We start from the raw sequence: 7,604 nt of genomic DNA, 5'->3' as shown, positions 1-7,604 counted from the left end.
GTCTCGACAATTGTGGAAAGTATAAACAAAGCTCAAGAGAAAGCTTTAGAGAAAAATGACCAAAAGGAAGAACGTTTGGGCAAAACGTTAGTATTCGGTACAAACAATCAAGGATTGAAGGTATTCGGGATGAGTAAGAGATCTTCTGATGGAAGAAGCTCACAAGACCATGTACTCGATTCATCCCGGCAGCACAAAAATGTATAGGGATCTAAAACCCTATTACGGGTGGCCGACGATGAAGCTCGATGTTGCTAAGTATGTGGCCGAGTGTGTAACATGTGCTAGGGTTAAGGCACAACATCAGAAACCGTATGGGAGTTTAGAACCTTTACCTGTACCCATGGGTAAATGGGAAGACATCACCATGGATTTCATGACTAAACAGCCCAGAACAAAGAACGGTCACGACATGATTTGGGTGGTCGTTGATCGCTTCAGTAAGAGTGCACATTTCATAGCAGCCAAAGAGAAATGGTCTATGGATAAACTTGCGAATTCTTACGTGAAGGAAATTATGAGGCTTCACGGTGTTCCTTTAACGATTGTATTAGATCGTGACAGCCGATTTACCTCAAGGTTTTGGAGGAGTCTACAAGAGGAGTTGGGTACCAAGTTGTGTTTGAGTACAACTTACCATCCGCAAAATGATGGCCAGAGCGAACGAACAATTCAAACACTGGAGGATATTGTAACATCCCAATTTCCAAGCCCAATTTTTTTTTAAATTAAGTAGTTCTCAACATAGTTTACTAAAACATTTCCCATGCCATATCATTTGCAAACAAAACTATAACAATGTGTCTGAAATCATAATGTCAAAGTAAAATCAATCAGAGTACAATCCCAGATAACTGCATGCGAAAATCATGTGTGTGTGTGTGATGCGCTGCTACACTGCCGACTCCTTCCCCTTAGACGAAGAGGTACCTGGAACCAAAACTAAAACTGTAAGCACAAAGCTTAGTGAGTTCCCCATCATACACATACCATACAGACATATCACATTCATACTGCCGGGCAATTCTGGGGTGCCCGACCTACCCAGTACGACCATTCTGGGGTGCCGACTTACCCGTGTCAAGCCATTCTGGGGTGCTGACCTACCCATGTCAAGCCATTCTGGGGTGCTGACCTACCCTTCGGTTCTATCAACCGAACCTCGGGGACTATTCCACCCCTACTGCTACTATCACATATATCATAACGTAAACATACTGTCAGACGTTTCTGGGGTGTCCGACCTACCCTTCGGTCCTAACAACCGAACTTGGGGACTATTCCCTCCCTACTACCACTATCACATATAACATATCATGCCAGCATATAATCATATCATCACATACTGTCAGACATATCTGGGGTGTGTGACCTACCCTCCGGTCCTAACAACCGGACTCTACTACTCTCACATATACATATCATGCTATCATATAACATATCAGGTAGTAGCAAACCTAGATGAATATGACAAAGACAATCATCCAACATACAACTCCTACTGGTGGGCCGGCATTGTGGCCGTAGACCCACCGCTACTGGAAGGTAACTCACCTCGAACGAGTAGCTGTTGATAATCTGTGCGGGAAATCTCTGTCTGCTGCTGCTTCGGAAATCTCCGACTATAATCCCCACTAAACACTTAATCGGAGTCTGATATCTATTCTTAGGGTAAAATGACCATTTTACCCCTGATCAAGTCCAAGTCAAAGTCAAAGTCAACGTCCAGTTGACCCGACTCGCCGAGTTGGGCCGCCAACTCGTCGAGTCCCTATCTCTTCCACTGTCCTCATCTACGTCTCTACTCGTCGAGTTGGGCCGCCAACTCGTTGAGTCCCTATCTCTTCAACTGTCCTCATCCACGACTCTACTCGTCGAGTTTAGCAACGAGTCGACGAGTTCTCCTTCTAACACCACCCCGGATGAACCTTCATCCGACTCGCCGAGTTGTATGAACAACTCGTCGAGTCCATCTTCATCCTATGAACACGTCCTGACCTCGGCTCGCCAAGTTGTATGAAAAACTCGTCGAGTTCATCTTTAATAGTTGGGAGATTGCCTTGGACTCGACGAGTCGACTCATGCACTCGCCGAGTCCTATGAACTCCAGGACTATGGCTTATCCCGATACGTTTGGGTCACTCTCCTGGACCCTCTAAAACCTTTCTCTCACTCAACTGGGTCTCTTGGACCATAATTCTTACGTGATCGCTTCAGTAAGAGTGCGCATTTCATAGCAGCCAAAGAGAAATGGTCTATGGATAGACTTGCGAATTCTTACGTGAAGGAAATTGTGAGGCTTCACAGTGTTCCTTTAACGATTGTATTAGATCGTGACAGCCTATTTACCTCAAGGGTTTTGGAGGAGTCTACAATAGGAATTGGGTACCAAGTTGTGTTTGAGTACAGCTTACCATCCGCAAACTGATGGCCAGAGCGAACGAACAATTCAAACACTGGAGGATATTGTAACATCCCAATTTCCAAGCCCAAATTTTTTTTAAATTAAGTAGTTCTCAACATAGTTTACCAAAACATTTCCCATGCCATATCATTTGCAAACAAAACTATAACAATGTGTCTGAAATCATAATGTCAAAGTAAAATCAATCAGAGTACAATCCCAGATAACTGCATGCGAAAATCATGTGTGTATGTGTGTGATGCGCTGCTACACTGCCGGCTCCTTCCCCTTAGACGAAGAGGTACCTGAAACCAAAACTAAAACTGTAAGCACAAAGCTTAGTGAGTTCCCCATCATACACATACCATACAGACATATCACATTCATACTGCCGGGCAATTCTGGGGTGCCCGACCTACCCAGTACGGCCATTCTGGGGTGCCGACTTACCCGTTTCAAGCCATTCTGGGGTGCTGACCTACCCATGTCAAGCCATTCTGGGGTGCTGACCTACCCATCGGTTCTATCAACCGAACCTCGGGGACTATTCCACCCCTACTGCTACTATCACATATATCATAACGTAAACATACTGTCAGACGTTTCTGGGGTGTCCGACCTACCCTTCGGTCCTAACAACCGAACTTGGGGACTATTCCCTCCCTACTACCACTATCACATATAACATATCATGCCAGCATATAATCATATCATCACATACTGTCAGACATATCTGGGGTGTCTGACCTACCCTCCGGTCCTAACAACCAGACTCTACTACTCTCACATATACATATCATGCTATCATATAACATATCAGGTAGTAGCAAACCTATATGAATATGACAAAGACAATCATCCAACATACAACTCCTACTGGTGGGCCGGCATTGTGGCCGTAGACCCACCGCTACTGGAAGGTAACTCACCTCGAACGAGTAGCTGCTGATAATCTGTGCGGGAAATCTCTGTCTGCTGCTGCTCCGGAAATCCTCCGGCTATAATCCCCACTAAACACTTAATCGGAGTCTGATATCTATTCTTAGGGTAAAATGACCATTTTACCCCTGATCAAGTCCAAGTCAAAGTCAAAGTCAACTTCCAGTTGACCCGACTCGCCGAGTTGGGCCGCCAACTCGTCGAGTCCCTATCTCTTCCACTGTCCTCATCCACGTCTCTACTCGTCGAGTTGGGCCGCCAACTCGTCGAGTCCCTATCTCTTCAACTGTCCTCATCCACGACTCTACTCGTCGAGTTTAGCAACGAGTCGACGAGTTCTCCTTCTAACACCACCCCGGATGAACCTTCATCCGACTCGCCGAGTTGTATGAACAACTCGTCGAGTCCATCTTCATCCTATGAACACGTCCTGACCTCGGCTCGCCAAGTTGTATGAACAACTCGTCGAGTTCATCTTTAATTGTTGGGAGATTGCCTTGGACTCGCCGAGTCGACTCATGCACTCGCCGAGTCCTATGAACTCCAAGACTATGGCTTATCCCGATATGTTTGGGTCACTCTCCTGGACCCTCTAAAACCTTTCTCTCACTCAACTGGGTCTCTTGGACCATAATAGAAAAAGAAGTCAAGCCTCGGACTCGCCGAGTCCCAAGAATGACTCGCCGAGTCGATACAATCCCAAGTCTATTCCTTCGATTTCTGGTGTACAACTCTTGTCCAAATGATAGATCTAGGCCCCTAAACTCGATCTAGCACGTAAAGTTACGAACTTTACGTGTATGCATGGGACTTTGAGCCAAAAAGGCTCTAAAAGAGGCTCTTAAGTTGCATGGGGGCTTCCATGGGTGCAAAAGCAACCTTTTTTTGCCTTGTAACTCTTCCATGGGCCTAGATCTGAAGCCTCAACCCCCAACCATGCTTGCAAGCATGGTTGGTTACCAAGAATGGCTTATAAAAGCCCTAAATCTCCCCAAAAAGGGATCAAACGAATAAGCAAGCAAGGTAGAGACTTTATACCTTTCAAACACTGCAAATGATGCACCAAACTCGAATCCTTCAGTCTCCTCTTGATCCTTCTATGCTCTTCCTTCTTCCTTGTGATCAAAACCCACAAAATCACTCAAAAGCCTTAGATCTTGCACCAAAACACTTAGGGTTTGCTATGGAGGGTTTCTGGGAGCATAAAGGGGCGATGGAGGCTGTATAAGGTTGTTTAAATAGGGTGCAAACCCTCAGATTAGGGTTTTGTCCAGACAGAGCGTACTCGTCGAGTCTAGGACCCGACTTGACGAGTCCCATACTTAAATCCCGCGTCTCATCCCGCTTCTAGTCGGCGAGTTGGGCCTTCAACTCGCCGAGTCCCAGGCCAAAAATGCAAAATTACTTAAATAAAATACATACCAGGAACCAGGTGCTACAGATATGCTGAGAGCATGTACCCTGGAATTCCAAGGTAACTGGGATGAACACTTACCTCTAGTAGAATTTTCCTATAATAATAGTTTCCACTCGAGCATCAAGATGGCACCTTATCACGCTTTGTATGGAGAAAAGTGTGGAACGCCGTCATGTTGGCTGGAAGCTGGGGAAAAGCAGTTTATGGGACCTGAAATAGTCCATCCGACTGCTGAAAAGTTGAAAGTAATTAAGGAAAGGATGTTAGCAGCTCAAGATCGACAAAAGAGCTATGCTGACAAGAAAAGACAACCGATATCATTCGAAGTTGGAGATTCGGTTTTACTTAAAGTCTCGTCGTGGAAGGGACTTATAAGATTTGGTAAGAAGGGAAAATTGAGTCCAAGGTTTATTAGGCCGTTTCAAGTTCTTCAGAGGACCGAGAATTAAGCTTACAAGCTAGAATTACCGGAAGAACTAGAGGGTATTCATAACACCTTTCATGTGTGTTATTTGAGAAAGTTCACGGGAGATGTGCCCGACATAATTCCAATTTCTGAATTGAGGTTGGATGAAAACAAGAGGTTAATCGAAGAACCTGAGGCAATCGTTGACCGTAAGACTAAGAAGTTGCGACGCAAAATGGTTGATTTAGTGCTTGTGCGTTGGAAACATACAAATGGGCCAAATCTCACCTGGGAAACGGAGAGTGACATGATGAGTCGCTACCCGCAGTTGTTTGTTGATGTGTGATTCCGGCGACGGAATCATCCTAAGGGGGAGAGAATTGTAACACCCGTGGTTCTAGGCAAGGCATTAATAATGTAATAGTCTAGGTCAACCTTTGTAACTCATTCTGAAGAAATGAAAAGGAATTATGTGAATATTATGTGAATTATGCTTAATTACTAGGATTTAATTAATTAAGAATAAAAATGAGCGTCGAAAATAATTATTAGATAAAGCCGATGTCTATTAAGGAAGTTGTAGTGGTCGTAACAAGGATTACAGATATATAAAGAATGCCGAAATCCGAGTTATAACGAAGAAGTTATGATCTGTCGAAGTTTTGCGACAAAACCGGCACGGTGCCGAATGACGTAAAAAGTGAGTTTTTTGATAAACTACTTTTTAGCCTTAGTTATCTAAACGAAAGTCGTAGTGTTCGTTAAACCAAGAGTATATATAAAAAGAACGTCCAAATCTGACTTTGTATGAGGAAGTTATGATTTTTCCAAGTTTCAGCTTAGTAGTAGACAACTAAAAACTCGAATTTTAGATCGAGTGATTTTTAGCCGATACAAGCTAAACGGGAATCGAAGGTCTCGTCAATAGTAGTACAACGGTAAAAAGACAGACGAAAACGGACGTCGGATGAAGAAGTTATGAATTTTTAACGGATTTCCTGTCCCGGTCTGTTAAAAATAATAATATAAAAATTAAAGTCAAAATTAGCCGACGAAGTCTAAACGAAAGTTGTAGACAATAATTTTACCTACGTGTGCATATAAAGAACGTCAAAAACGGAGCCCGTATGCAAAAGTTATGGATTTTAGAAGTTTTGCACAAATATCGAGAAACAATGCCAAATCCGAGGAATTTCGCATGGTGGGACTCCCGCCACGTCACCCGGAATCTCGCATGCATGCTACGTGCTCGCTGCTGATTCGACCGAAGGGAGGCCCAACCAAAGCAGTCCGCGTGTTGCCTCGTGTCCGAAGGAGCTTAGTCATCGATGCGCTGTGTAGCCGAGAGTCCGACGCGTGCCCTTGCTTGGGGTGTCCGAGCTTCGCACCAAGCGCCACGACCGAACCCTCGGACCTAGACCTCGATCCAATCAGGAGGCTACACCAGGACCCTCGCACGTGCGAGCCATGTGCTTCCGCTTTGGATCTGCTGACGCGTGGAGACTTCTCAGCCCTTGGATCAGGAGCCTCGCCCCTATAAATAGAAGGGTGCGAGACCTCCCGGGTAGATTTTGAAAACTTGTCATTTATAACCCCTTTTTCAGTATTTCTTTCATTCCAACTTCCCCCAAAGCCCCGATATTATACCAAACACCCGAAACATGTCCCGAAGTGCCCGAGAAGCCCGAGAAATTTATCTTTTCGGTTTTGAAGCCCAACCCTCGCAGAGCCCGGTTTCTCAATAAAACTCCAGGTTTTATTAGAAACGATCATTTTAGGAAACGAAGTGCTGCCCGATTATCATTAAATCATGTGAGTGTGTAGTCACTTTCATCTTACACCTAGATATGAAGTATTTTCTATAAAATACGTGCTATGTGTAATTATATTAATTGTTTATTTGAGGTGACTGTTGAATAGATGTTTTATACAAGTTTTAAACTGTATATGTATTTTATCTACAAATATGTTGGGTAAAACATGGGTAGACGAAATAGTCGATGGGTGTTAAAATGATGAGAGGACTCGATGTTGTTGTTGTTGTAGTCGTCTAGCGGAGTATAGATGACGACCACGGACCTTTCTAGATAGTCCAGTGGAACAGTAGCACGTTCGCAACTTGTAGGTGTTGGTGAACTAAATGTTCATTGGCGTACTCCATCCCCCTCATGGTTGCCTTTAGGACATGTATGGCTGAGGAGTCCCCTTAGCAGTAGTGTCCATCCCGATGATATTCCTTAGGCTAGGTCCCTTGTGATAGGTGTTTAGGGACGTAAAGTGAGGATAACGGGAATGGGTAATCAGGGTTATTGTTGATTGGTGAACTTAATAAGTTATTATTATTGTGGGTTGAAAACCCTATATGCTCACCAGGCTCCCAAGCCTGACCCACTCAGTTTTTTATTATTACAGGTAGTGGACCCCGAGCATAGTCGGAG

This window comes from Lactuca virosa, chromosome 3 (assembly GCF_052849685.1).
Source record: "Lactuca virosa cultivar CGN04683 chromosome 3, Lactuca_virosa_CGN04683_v6, whole genome shotgun sequence".
In the NCBI taxonomy this organism is placed as follows: Eukaryota; Viridiplantae; Streptophyta; class Magnoliopsida; order Asterales; family Asteraceae; genus Lactuca; species Lactuca virosa.
Note: the sequence above shows the minus strand (reverse complement) of the source record.